Raw genomic sequence first — 14,504 nt, 5'->3', positions numbered from 1 at the left:
AGAAAAAAAAATTCTACCTACCTTGTCCCCTAAAAAGGATATTCACTCATCAGACCAAGTTACCTGCTGAATGATACTGGACACTTTAACACATAACTATAAACGAAAATAGAATGACCAGGTTCTGTATGTATCGTCTACAATTATTAATAATACATCAGGAGGCCACAGGGACTTGTTGGCTGAAATATCTCAGTTGGGAGATCGTTAGACTGAAGAGCTTAAGGTACCTGATTCAATCCTGACTTTCAGCACAGTGCGAGGGGATCCTACATTCTTGCAAAATATTTCTTGAAATCAGCTCTAGTTTTTTTTTCTTTATTTCTCAAAATATTTTATCAACTGATCAACAACATGATAACTTCAACAAAAAGTTGTCTTTCTGTCCTCCTTCTAAACTTGCTTCCACCTCTCTTGCCATCAACTTTGATGACGAATTTATCCCATTTTATACTTTTTTCAAAGTAAACTCTTGTCTGCATCAGCTTTCACTTCTCCTTGAACAAAGTTGTCAGTATTGAGATGACATAGCTTACCTACTCAGGCGACATACGTCTGTGTAATACAGTGCTGGTCCACTCAGAGTTTTAAAAGAAAAACGACCTAACATTTATCCCAAAAACGCTACTCACCCATTTCACCAGTTAGCTGCTGAACAATGCAGGACACATTAAAACACAGCTCTAACCTCAGATTGAAAATCCAGGTTCTGCATCTCTGTTCTGGGATTGTTCAAAAAAAGAGGCTGAATACTATAGCTGCTGGCAGGCCGAAATAGCTCAGTTGGGAGAGTGTTAGACTGAAGATCTAAAGGTCCCTGGTTCGATCCCGGGTTTCGGCACATTTTGAACTTCTGCTTTGAACGCGACACATTCTATTTTGAGTCAACTCATATTGACTTTGTTTATAATGATCAAAACCTTTTATCAAGATAATCGACAATACAATTAATTCAACATATTATTTACTTTCTGTCTTTCTTTCAAACTTGCTTCCACCTCTCTTGTATTCAACTTTGCCTCCTTTATTTCCCAATTCTTCCTTTAATTGAAAGTAAAGCTTTGCCTGCATCAGCCTCCAGTTCCCCTTATACAAAACTGTTAGTAGTCAGATGACCTAGCTTGCCGACCCTCGCCATATAGGTCTGTGTTTCTGAGTATAAGTCCATTCATAGTTTACAAACATCATCTAACTAACTTGGCTCCTAAAAAGGAAATTCACCCATCAGACCAATTTAGCTACTGAATAATACTGGACAATTTAACACATAACTGCACATGCAGATAGAGTGACCAGGTTCTGCATTTATCTTTAACAATTATAAAAAATACAACAGAAAGCCAAAATTGCCAGCTGGATGAAATAGCTCAGTTGGGAGAGCAGTAGACTGAAGATCTAAAGGTCCCTGGTTCAATCCCGGGTTTAGGCACATTTTGAACTTATGCTTTGCATGCCACAAATGCTATTTGGAGTCAACTCATATTGACGTTGTTTATAATGATCAAAACCTTTTATCAAGCTGATCGAAAAGACAACCATTTCAACATATTTTTTACATTCTGTCTTTCTGTCAAACTTGCTTCCACCTCTCTTGTATTCAAATTTACCTGCTTTATTTGCCAATTCTTCCTTTAATTGAAAGTAAAGCTTTGCCTGCATCAGCCTCGAGTCCCCCTTATACAAAACTGTTAGTAGTCAGATGACCTAGTTTGCCTACCCTCGCCATATAGGTCTGTGTGTCTGAGTATAAGTCCATTCATAGTTTACAAACATCTTCTAACTAACTTGGCTCCTAAAAAGGAAATTCACCCATCAGACCAATTTAGCTGCTGAATAATATTGTACAATTTAACACATAACTGCACATGCAGATAGAATGACCAGGGTCTGCATTTATCTTTAACAATTATCAAAAATACAACAGAAAGCCAAAATGGCCAGCTGGATGAAATAGCTCAGTTGGGAGAGTGTTAGATTGAAAATCTAAAAGTCCCTTGTTCAATGCTGGGTTTCGGAAAAGTCTGAGAGGTTTCTTGCTTCTCACAAAATATTTCTTGGTATCAGCTCAAGTTTTTCTTTCTTTATTTATCAAAATATTTGATCAACTGATCGACAACATGATCAATTCAACATAGAATTGTCTTTCTGTCCTCCTTCTAAATTTGCTTCCACCTCTCTTGCATTCAGCTTCGACTACAAATGTTTCCTATTTCATGCTTTTTTGTAAAGTAAACTCTTGTCTGCATCAGCTTCCACTTCTCCTTGAACACAGATTTCAGTATTCAGATGACATAGCTTACCTACTCAGGCCAAATACCTCTGTGTAATATGGTGCTAGTCCATTCAGAGTAAAAAACAAAAGCTACCTAACCTGGATCCGAAAAATGCTATTTACCTATTGCACCCGTTAAGTGATGAATGATACAGGACATCTTAAAACATAGCTCTAGCATGAGGTTGAGCATCTATTTTCTTGGGAAGTTTAAAAGAAAGGATGAAGACCCAAACTACCAGCAGGCCGAAATAGCTCAGTTGGGAGAGCGTTAGACTGAAGATCTAAAGGTCCCTGGTTCAATCCCGGGTTTCGGCACAATTTCAACTTCTGCTTTTCATGTCACAAAAGCTGTTTGGAGTTAAATCAACGCTCTTCTTTATCAAAACCTTTTATCAATCTGATCAACAACACAATCAATTCAACATATTATTTACTTTCCGTCTTCCTTTCAAACTTGCTTCCACCTCTCTTGTATTCAACTATGCCTCATTTATTTGCAACTTCTTGCTTTATTTTAAAGTAAAGCTTTGCCTGCATCAGCCTCCAATTCCCCTTATACAAAACTGTCAGTAGTCAGATGACATAGCTTGTACACCCTGGCCATATAGGTCTGTGTTTCAGAGTATAAGTCAATTCAGAGTTTAGAAAAAAAAATTCTACCTACCTTGTCCCCTAAAAAGGATATTCACTCATCAGACCAAGTTACCTGCTGAATGATACTGGACACTTTAACACATAACTATAAACGAAAATAGAATGACCAGGTTCTGTATGTATCGTCTACAATTATTAATAATACATCAGGAGGCCACAGGGACTTGTTGGCTGAAATATCTCAGTTGGGAGATCGTTAGACTGAAGAGCTTAAGGTACCTGATTCAATCCTGACTTTCAGCACAGTGCGAGGGGATCCTACATTCTTGCAAAATATTTCTTGAAATCAGCTCTAGTTTTTTTTTCTTTATTTCTCAAAATATTTTATCAACTGATCAACAACATGATAACTTCAACAAAAAGTTGTCTTTCTGTCCTCCTTCTAAACTTGCTTCCACCTCTCTTGCCATCAACTTTGATGACGAATTTATCCCATTTTATACTTTTTTCAAAGTAAACTCTTGTCTGCATCAGCTTTCACTTCTCCTTGAACAAAGTTGTCAGTATTGAGATGACATAGCTTACCTACTCAGGCGACATACGTCTGTGTAATACAGTGCTGGTCCACTCAGAGTTTTAAAAGAAAAACGACCTAACATTTATCCCAAAAACGCTACTCACCCATTTCACCAGTTAGCTGCTGAACAATGCAGGACACATTAAAACACAGCTCTAACCTCAGATTGAAAATCCAGGTTCTGCATCTCTGTTCTGGGATTGTTCAAAAAAAGAGGCTGAATACTATAGCTGCTGGCAGGCCGAAATAGCTCAGTTGGGAGAGTGTTAGACTGAAGATCTAAAGATCCCGGGTTTCGGCACATTTTGAACTTCTGCTTTGCATGCCACAAAGACTATTTTGAGTCAACTCATATTGACTTTGTTTATAATGATCAAAACCTTTTATCAAGATAATCGACAATACAATTAATTCAACATATTATTTACTTTCTGTCTTTCTTTCAAACTTGCTTCCACCTCTCTTGTATTCAACTTTGCCTCCTTTATTTCCCAATTCTTCCTTTAATTGAAAGTAAAGCTTTGCCTGCATCAGCCTCCAGTTCCCCTTATACAAAACTGTTAGTAGTCAGATGACCTAGCTTGCCGACCCTCGCCATATAGGTCTGTGTTTCTGAGTATAAGTCCATTCATAGTTTACAAACATCATCTAACTAACTTGGCTCCTAAAAAGGAAATTCACCCATCAGACCAATTTAGCTACTGAATAATACTGGACAATTTAACACATAACTGCACATGCAGATAGAGTGACCAGGTTCTGCATTTATCTTTAACAATTATAAAAAATACAACAGAAAGCCAAAATTGCCAGCTGGATGAAATAGCTCAGTTGGGAGAGCAGTAGACTGAAGATCTAAAGGTCCCTGGTTCAATCCCGGGTTTAGGCACATTTTGAACTTATGCTTTGCATGCCACAAATGCTATTTGGAGTCAACTCATATTGACGTTGTTTATAATGATCAAAACCTTTTATCAAGCTGATCGAAAAGACAACCATTTCAACATATTTTTTACATTCTGTCTTTCTGTCAAACTTGCTTCCACCTCTCTTGTATTCAAATTTACCTGCTTTATTTGCCAATTCTTCCTTTAATTGAAAGTAAAGCTTTGCCTGCATCAGCCTCGAGTTCCCCTTATACAAAACTGTTAGTAGTCAGATGACCTAGTTTGCCTACCCTCGCCACATAGGTCTGTGTGTCTGAGTATAAGTCCATTCATAGTTTACAAACATCTTCTAACTAACTTGGCTCCTAAAAAGGAAATTCACCCATCAGACCAATTTAGCTGCTGAATAACATTGGACAATTTAACACATAACTGCACATGCAGATAGAATGACCAGGGTCTGCATTTATCTTTAACAATTATCAAAAATACAACAGAAAGCCAAAATGGCCAGCTGGATGAAATAGCTGAGTTGGGAGAGTGTTAGATTGAAAATCTAAAAGTCCCTTGTTCAATGCTGGGTTTCGGAAAAGTCTGAGAGGTTTCTTGCTTCTCACAAAATATTTCTTGGTATCAGCTCAAGTTTTTCTTTCTTTATTTATCAAAATATTTGATCAACTGATCGACAACATGATCAATTCAACATAGAATTGTCTTTCTGTCCTCCTTCTAAATTTGCTTCCACCTCTCTTGCATTCAGCTTCGACTACAAATGTTTCCTATTTCATGCTTTTTTGTAAAGTAAACTCTTGTCTGCATCAGCTTCCACTTCTCCTTGAACACAGATTTCAGTATTCAGATGACATAGCTTACCTACTCAGGCCAAATACCTCTGTGTAATATGGTGCTAGTCCATTCAGAGTAAAAAACAAAAGCTACCTAACCTGGATCCGAAAAATGCTATTTACCTATTGCACCCGTTAACTGGTGAATGATACAGGACATCTTAAAACATAGCTCTAGCATGAGGTTGAGCATCTATTTTCTTGTGAAGTTTAAAAAAAAAGGATGAAGCCCCAAACTACCAGCAGGCCGAAATAGATCAGTTGGGAGAGCGTTAGACTGAAGATCTAAAGGTCCCTGGTTCAATCCCGGGTTTCGGCACAATTTCAACTTCTGCTTTTCATGTCACAAAAGCTGTTTGGAGTTAAATCAACGCTCTTCTTTATCAAAACCTTTTATCAATCTGATCAACAACACAATCAATTCAACATATTATTTACTTTCTGTCTTCCTTTCAAACTTGCTTCCACCTCTCTTGTATTCAACTATGCCTCATTTATTTGCAACTTCTTGCTTTATTTTAAAGTAAAGCTTTGCCTGCATCAGCCTCCAGTTCCCCTTATACAAAACTGTCAGTAGTCAGATGACATAGCTTGTACACCCTGGCCATATAGGTCTGTGTTTCAGAGTATAAGTCAATTCAGAGTTTAGAAAAAAAAATTCTACCTACCTTGTCCCCTAAAAAGGATATTCACTCATCAGACCAAGTTACCTGCTGAATGATACTGGACACTTTAACACATAACTATAAACGAAAATAGAATGACCAGGTTCTGTATGTATCGTCTACAATTATTAATAATACATCAGGAGGCCACAGGGACTTGTTGGCTGAAATATCTCAGTTGGGAGATCGTTAGACTGAAGAGCTTAAGGTACCTGATTCAATCCTGACTTTCAGCACAGTGCGAGGGGATCCTACATTCTTGCAAAATATTTCTTGAAATCAGCTCTAGTTTTTTTTTTTTATTTCTCAAAATATTTTATCAACTGATCAACAACATGATAACTTCAACAAAAATTTGTCTTTCTGTCCTCCTTCTAAACTTGCTTCCACCTCTCTTGCCATCAACTTTGATGACGAATTTATCCCATTTTATACTTTTTTCAAAGTAAACTCTTGTCTGCATCAGCTTTCACTTCTCCTTGAACAAAGTTGTCAGTATTGAGATGACATAGCTTACCTACTCAGGCGACATACGTCTGTGTAATACAGTGCTGGTCCACTTAGAGTTTTAAAAGAAAAACGACCTAACATTTATCCCAAAAACGCTACTCACCCTTTCACCAGTTAGCTGCTGAACAATGCAGGACACATTAAAACACAGCTCTAACCTCAGATTGAAAATCCAGGTTCTGCATCTCTGTTCTGGGATTGTTCAAAAAAAGAGGCTGAATACTATAGCTGCTGGCAGGCCGAAATAGCTCAGTTGGGAGAGCGTTAGACTGAAGATCTAAAGGTCCCTGGTTCGATCCCGGGTTTCGGCACATTTTGAACTTCTGCTTTGCATGCCACAAAGACTATTTTGAATCAACTCATATTGACTTTGTTTATAATGATCAAAACCTTTTATCAAGATAATCGACAATACAATTAATTCAACATATTATTTACTTTCTGTCTTTCTTTCAAACTTGCTTCCACCTCTCTTGTATTCAACTTTGCCTCCTTTATTTCCCAATTCTTCCTTTAATTGAAAGTAAAGCTTTGCCTGCATCAGCCTCCAGTTCCCCTTATACAAAACTGTTAGTAGTCAGATGACCTAGCTTGCCGACCCTCGCCATATAGGTCTGTGTTTCTGAGTATAAGTCCATTCATAGTTTACAAACATCATCTAACTAACTTGGCTCCTAAAAAGGAAATTCACCCATCAGACCAATTTAGCTACTGAATAATACTGGACAATTTAACACATAACTGCACATGCAGATAGAGTGACCAGGTTCTGCATTTTTCTTTAACAATTATAAAAAATACAACAGAAAGCCAAAATTGCCAGCTGGATGAAATAGCTCAGTTGGGAGAGCAGTAGACTGAAGATCTAAAGGTCCCTGGTTCAATCCCGGGTTTAGGCACATTTTGAACTTCTGCTTTGCATGCCACAAATGCTATTTGGAGTCAACTCATATTGACGTTGTTTATAATGATCAAAACCTTTTATCAAGCTGATCGATAAGACAACCATTTCAACATATTTTTTACATTCTGTCTTTCTGTCAAACTTGCTTCCACCTCTCTTGTATTCAACTTTACCTGCTTTATTTGCCAATTCTTCCTTTAATTGAAAGTAAAGCTTTGCCTGCATCAGCCTCGAGTTCCCCTTATACAAAACTGTTAGTAGTCAGATGACCTAGTTTGCCTACCCTCGCCATATAGGTCTGTGTGTCTGAGTATAAGTCCATTCATAGTTTACAAACATCTTCTAACTAACTTGGCTCCTAAAAAGGAAATTCACCCATCAGACCAATTTAGCTGCTGAATAATATTGTACAATTTAACACATAACTGCACATGCAGATAGAATGACCAGGGTCTGCATTTATCTTTAACAATTATCAAAAATACAACAGAAAGCCAAAATGGCCAGCTGGATGAAATAGCTCAGTTGGGAGAGTGTTAGATTGAAAATCTAAAAGTCCCTTGTTCAATGCTGGGTTTCGGAAAAGTCTGAGAGGTTTCTTGCTTCTCACAAAATATTTCTTGGTATCAGCTCAAGTTTTTCTTTCTTTATTTATCAAAATATTTGATCAACTGATCGACAACATGATCAATTCAACATAGAATTGTCTTTCTGTCCTCCTTCTAAATTTGCTTCCACCTCTCTTGCATTCAGCTTCGACTACAAATGTTTCCTATTTCATGCTTTTTTGTAAAGTAAACTCTTGTCTGCATCAGCTTCCACTTCTCCTTGAACACAGATTTCAGTATTCAGATGACATAGCTTACCTACTCAGGCCAAATACCTCTGTGTAATATGGTGCTAGTCCATTCAGAGTAAAAAACAAAAGCTACCTAACCTGGATCCGAAAAATGCTATTTACCTATTGCACCCGTTAAGTGATGAATGATACAGGACATCTTAAAACATAGCTCTAGCATGAGGTTGAGCATCTATTTTCTTGGGAAGTTTAAAAGAAAGGATGAAGACCCAAACTACCAGCAGGCCGAAATAGCTCAGTTGGGAGAGCGTTAGACTGAAGATCAAAAGGTCCCTGGTTCAATCCCGGGTTTCGGCACAATTTCAACTTCTGCTTTTCATGTCACAAAAGCTGTTTGGAGTTAAATCAACGCTCTTCTTTATCAAAACCTTTTATCAATCTGATCAACAACACAATCAATTCAACATATTATTTACTTTCCGTCTTCCTTTCAAACTTGCTTCCACCTCTCTTGTATTCAACTATGCCTCATTTATTTGCAACTTCTTGCTTTATTTTAAAGTAAAGCTTTGCCTGCATCAGCCTCCAATTCCCCTTATACAAAACTGTCAGTAGTCAGATGACATAGCTTGTACACCCTGGCCATATAGGTCTGTGTTTCAGAGTATAAGTCAATTCAGAGTTTAGAAAAAAAAATTCTACCTACCTTGTCCCCTAAAAAGGATATTCACTCATCAGACCAAGTTACCTGCTGAATGATACTGGACACTTTAACACATAACTATAAACGAAAATAGAATGACCAGGTTCTGTATGTATCGTCTACAATTATTAATAATACATCAGGAGGCCACAGGGACTTGTTGGCTGAAATATCTCAGTTGGGAGATCGTTAGACTGAAGAGCTTAAGGTACCTGATTCAATCCTGACTTTCAGCACAGTGCGAGGGGATCCTACATTCTTGCAAAATATTTCTTGAAATCAGCTCTAGTTTTTTTTTCTTTATTTCTCAAAATATTTTATCAACTGATCAACAACATGATAACTTCAACAAAAAGTTGTCTTTCTGTCCTCCTTCTAAACTTGCTTCCACCTCTCTTGCCATCAACTTTGATGACGAATTTATCCCATTTTATACTTTTTTCAAAGTAAACTCTTGTCTGCATCAGCTTTCACTTCTCCTTGAACAAAGTTGTCAGTATTGAGATGACATAGCTTACCTACTCAGGCGACATACGTCTGTGTAATACAGTGCTGGTCCACTCAGAGTTTTAAAAGAAAAACGACCTAACATTTATCCCAAAAACGCTACTCACCCATTTCACCAGTTAGCTGCTGAACAATGCAGGACACATTAAAACACAGCTCTAACCTCAGATTGAAAATCCAGGTTCTGCATCTCTGTTCTGGGATTGTTCAAAAAAAGAGGCTGAATACTATAGCTGCTGGCAGGCCGAAATAGCTCAGTTGGGAGAGTGTTAGACTGAAGATCTAAAGGTCCCTGGTTCGATCCCGGGTTTCGGCACATTTTGAACTTCTGCTTTGCATGCCACAAAGACTATTTTGAGTCAACTCATATTGACTTTGTTTATAATGATCAAAACCTTTTATCAAGATAATCGACAATACAATTAATTCAACATATTATTTACTTTCTGTCTTTCTTTCAAACTTGCTTCCACCTCTCTTGTATTCAACTTTGCCTCCTTTATTTCCCAATTCTTCCTTTAATTGAAAGTAAAGCTTTGCCTGCATCAGCCTCCAGTTCCCCTTATACAAAACTGTTAGTAGTCAGATGACCTAGCTTGCCGACCCTCGCCATATAGGTCTGTGTTTCTGAGTATAAGTCCATTCATAGTTTACAAACATCATCTAACTAACTTGGCTCCTAAAAAGGAAATTCACCCATCAGACCAATTTAGCTACTGAATAATACTGGACAATTTAACACATAACTGCACATGCAGATAGAGTGACCAGGTTCTGCATTTATCTTTAACAATTATAAAAAATACAACAGAAAGCCAAAATTGCCAGCTGGATGAAATAGCTCAGTTGGGAGAGCAGTAGACTGAAGATCTAAAGGTCCCTGGTTCAATCCCGGGTTTAGGCACATTTTGAACTTATGCTTTGCATGCCACAAATGCTATTTGGAGTCAACTCATATTGACGTTGTTTATAATGATCAAAACCTTTTATCAAGCTGATCGAAAAGACAACCATTTCAACATATTTTTTACATTCTGTCTTTCTGTCAAACTTGCTTCCACCTCTCTTGTATTCAAATTTACCTGCTTTATTTGCCAATTCTTCCTTTAATTGAAAGTAAAGCTTTGCCTGCATCAGCCTCGAGTCCCCCTTATACAAAACTGTTAGTAGTCAGATGACCTAGTTTGCCTACCCTCGCCATATAGGTCTGTGTGTCTGAGTATAAGTCCATTCATAGTTTACAAACATCTTCTAACTAACTTGGCTCCTAAAAAGGAAATTCACCCATCAGACCAATTTAGCTGCTGAATAATATTGTACAATTTAACACATAACTGCACATGCAGATAGAATGACCAGGGTCTGCATTTATCTTTAACAATTATCAAAAATACAACAGAAAGCCAAAATGGCCAGCTGGATGAAATAGCTCAGTTGGGAGAGTGTTAGATTGAAAATCTAAAAGTCCCTTGTTCAATGCTGGGTTTCGGAAAAGTCTGAGAGGTTTCTTGCTTCTCACAAAATATTTCTTGGTATCAGCTCAAGTTTTTCTTTCTTTATTTATCAAAATATTTGATCAACTGATCGACAACATGATCAATTCAACATAGAATTGTCTTTCTGTCCTCCTTCTAAATTTGCTTCCACCTCTCTTGCATTCAGCTTCGACTACAAATGTTTCCTATTTCATGCTTTTTTGTAAAGTAAACTCTTGTCTGCATCAGCTTCCACTTCTCCTTGAACACAGATTTCAGTATTCAGATGACATAGCTTACCTACTCAGGCCAAATACCTCTGTGTAATATGGTGCTAGTCCATTCAGAGTAAAAAACAAAAGCTACCTAACCTGGATCCGAAAAATGCTATTTACCTATTGCACCCGTTAAGTGATGAATGATACAGGACATCTTAAAACATAGCTCTAGCATGAGGTTGAGCATCTATTTTCTTGGGAAGTTTAAAAGAAAGGATGAAGACCCAAACTACCAGCAGGCCGAAATAGCTCAGTTGGGAGAGCGTTAGACTGAAGGTCTAAAGGTCCCTGGTTCAATCCCGGGTTTCGGCACAATTTCAACTTCTGCTTTTCATGTCACAAAAGCTGTTTGGAGTTAAATCAACGCTCTTCTTTATCAAAACCTTTTATCAATCTGATCAACAACACAATCAATTCAACATATTATTTACTTTCCGTCTTCCTTTCAAACTTGCTTCCACCTCTCTTGTATTCAACTATGCCTCATTTATTTGCAACTTCTTGCTTTATTTTAAAGTAAAGCTTTGCCTGCATCAGCCTCCAATTCCCCTTATACAAAACTGTCAGTAGTCAGATGACATAGCTTGTACACCCTGGCCATATAGGTCTGTGTTTCAGAGTATAAGTCAATTCAGAGTTTAGAAAAAAAAATTCTACCTACCTTGTCCCCTAAAAAGGATATTCACTCATCAGACCAAGTTACCTGCTGAATGATACTGGACACTTTAACACATAACTATACACGAAAATAGAATGACCAGGTTCTGTATGTATCGTCTACAATTATTAATAATACATCAGGAGGCCACAGGGACTTGTTGGCTGAAATATCTCAGTTGGGAGATCGTTAGACTGAAGAGCTTAAGGTACCTGATTCAATCCTGACTTTCAGCACAGTGCGAGGGGATCCTACATTCTTGCAAAATATTTCTTGAAATCAGCTCTAGTTTTTTTTTCTTTATTTCTCAAAATATTTTATCAACTGATCAACAACATGATAACTTCAACAAAAAGTTGTCTTTCTGTCCTCCTTCTAAACTTGCTTCCACCTCTCTTGCCATCAACTTTGATGACGAATTTATCCCATTTTATACTTTTTTCAAAGTAAACTCTTGTCTGCATCAGCTTTCACTTCTCCTTGAACAAAGTTGTCAGTATTGAGATGACATAGCATACCTACTCAGGCGACATACGTCTGTGTAATACAGTGCTGGTCCACTCAGAGTTTTAAAAGAAAAACGACCTAACATTTATCCCAAAAACGCTACTCACCCATTTCACCAGTTAGCTGCTGAACAATGCAGGACACATTAAAACACAGCTCTAACCTCAGATTGAAAATCCAGGTTCTGCATCTCTGTTCTGGGATTGTTCAAAAAAAGAGGCTGAATACTATAGCTGCTGGCAGGCCGAAATAGCTCAGTTGGGAGAGTGTTAGACTGAAGATCTAAAGGTCCCTGGTTCGATCCCGGGTTTCGGCACATTTTGAACTTCTGCTTTGCATGCCACAAAGACTATTTTGAGTCAACTCATATTGACTTTGTTTATAATGATCAAAACCTTTTATCAAGATAATCGACAATACAATTAATTCAACATATTATTTACTTTCTGTCTTTCTTTCAAACTTGCTTCCACCTCTCTTGTATTCAACTTTGCCTCCTTTATTTCCCAATTCTTCCTTTAATTGAAAGTAAAGCTTTGCCTGCATCAGCCTCCAGTTCCCCTTATACAAAACTGTTAGTAGTCAGATGACCTAGCTTGCCGACCCTCGCCATATAGGTCTGTGTTTCTGAGTATAAGTCCATTCATAGTTTACAAACATCATCTAACTAACTTGGCTCCTAAAAAGGAAATTCACCCATCAGACCAATTTAGCTACTGAATAATACTGGACAATTTAACACATAACTGCACATGCAGATAGAGTGACCAGGTTCTGCATTTATCTTTAACAATTATAAAAAATACAACAGAAAGCCAAAATTGCCAGCTGGATGAAATAGCTCAGTTGGGAGAGCAGTAGACTGAAGATCTAAAGGTCCCTGGTTCAATCCCGGGTTTAGGCACATTTTGAACTTATGCTTTGCATGCCACAAATGCTATTTGGAGTCAACTCATATTGACGTTGTTTATAATGATCAAAACCTTTTATCAAGCTGATCGAAAAGACAACCATTTCAACATATTTTTTACATTCTGTCTTTCTGTCAAACTTGCTTCCACCTCTCTTGTATTCAAATTTACCTGCTTTATTTGCCAATTCTTCCTTTAATTGAAAGTAAAGCTTTGCCTGCATCAGCCTCGAGTTCCCCTTATACAAAACTGTTAGTAGTCAGATGACCTAGTTTGCCTACCCTCGCCACATAGGTCTGTGTGTCTGAGTATAAGTCCATTCATAGTTTACAAACATCTTCTAACTAACTTGGCTCCTAAAAAGGAAATTCACCCATCAGACCAATTTAGCTGCTGAATAACATTGGACAATTTAACACATAACTGCACATGCAGATAGAATGACCAGGGTCTGCATTTATCTTTAACAATTATCAAAAATACAACAGAAAGCCAAAATGGCCAGCTGGATGAAATAGCTGAGTTGGGAGAGTGTTAGATTGAAAATCTAAAAGTCCCTTGTTCAATGCTGGGTTTCGGAAAAGTCTGAGAGGTTTCTTGCTTCTCACAAAATATTTCTTGGTATCAGCTCAAGTTTTTCTTTCTTTATTTATCAAAATATTTGATCAACTGATCGACAACATGATCAATTCAACATAGAATTGTCTTTCTGTCCTCCTTCTAAATTTGCTTCCACCTCTCTTGCATTCAGCTTCGACTACAAATGTTTCCTATTTCATGCTTTTTTGTAAAGTAAACTCTTGTCTGCATCAGCTTCCACTTCTCCTTGAACACAGATTTCAGTATTCAGATGACATAGCTTACCTACTCAGGCCAAATACCTCTGTGTAATATGGTGCTAGTCCATTCAGAGTAAAAAAAAAAGCTACCTAACCTGGATCCGAAAAATGCTATTTACCTATTGCACCCGTTAACTGATGAATGATACAGGACATCTTAAAACATAGCTCTAGCATGAGGTTGAGCATCTATTTTCTTGAGAAGTTTAAAAGAAAGGATGAAGACCCAAACTACCAGCAGGCCGAAATAGCTCAGTTGGGAGAGCGTTAGACTGAAGATCTAAAGGTCCCTGGTTCTATCCCGGGTTTCGGCACAATTTCAACTTCTGCTTTTCATGTCACAAAAGCTGTTTGTGTTGTTGATCAGATTGATAAAAGGTTTTGATAAAGAAGAGCGTTGATTTAACTCCAATCAATTCAACATATTATTTACTTTCTGTCTTCCTTTCAAACTTGCTTCCACCTCTCTTGTATTCAACTATGCCTCATTTATTTGCAACTTCTTGCTTTATTTTAAAGTAAAGCTTTGCCTGCATCAGCCTCCAATTCCCCTTATACAAAACTGTCAGT

The 14,504-nt window shown here is 37.6% G+C and overlaps 5 non-coding genes across 5 annotated transcripts; all 5 read left to right on the top strand.

Annotated features, from left to right (window-relative positions):
• The first annotated feature begins 768 nt into the window (after positions 1–768).
• Positions 769–841, top strand: TRNAF-GAA (transfer RNA phenylalanine (anticodon GAA)). Its single transcript has one exon. It is a non-coding gene; the product is annotated as a tRNA-Phe (tRNA).
• Positions 842–2,517: 1,676 nt separating this feature from the next.
• On the top strand, positions 2,518–2,590 carry TRNAF-GAA (transfer RNA phenylalanine (anticodon GAA)). The gene has a single exon. It is a non-coding gene; the product is annotated as a tRNA-Phe (tRNA).
• A 4,001-nt stretch (positions 2,591–6,591) lies between these two features.
• TRNAF-GAA (transfer RNA phenylalanine (anticodon GAA)) lies at positions 6,592–6,664 on the top strand. Its single transcript has one exon. It is a non-coding gene; the product is annotated as a tRNA-Phe (tRNA).
• Positions 6,665–9,509: 2,845 nt separating this feature from the next.
• On the top strand, positions 9,510–9,582 carry TRNAF-GAA (transfer RNA phenylalanine (anticodon GAA)). The gene has a single exon. It is a non-coding gene; the product is annotated as a tRNA-Phe (tRNA).
• A 2,845-nt stretch (positions 9,583–12,427) lies between these two features.
• TRNAF-GAA (transfer RNA phenylalanine (anticodon GAA)) lies at positions 12,428–12,500 on the top strand. Its single transcript has one exon. It is a non-coding gene; the product is annotated as a tRNA-Phe (tRNA).
• The last annotated feature ends 2,004 nt before the right edge of the window (positions 12,501–14,504 follow it).

This window comes from Triturus cristatus, chromosome 8 (assembly GCF_964204655.1).
Source record: "Triturus cristatus chromosome 8, aTriCri1.1, whole genome shotgun sequence".
NCBI classification, from domain to species: Eukaryota; Metazoa; Chordata; class Amphibia; order Caudata; family Salamandridae; genus Triturus; species Triturus cristatus.
This window is presented reverse-complemented; position numbering and strand designations above follow the sequence as displayed.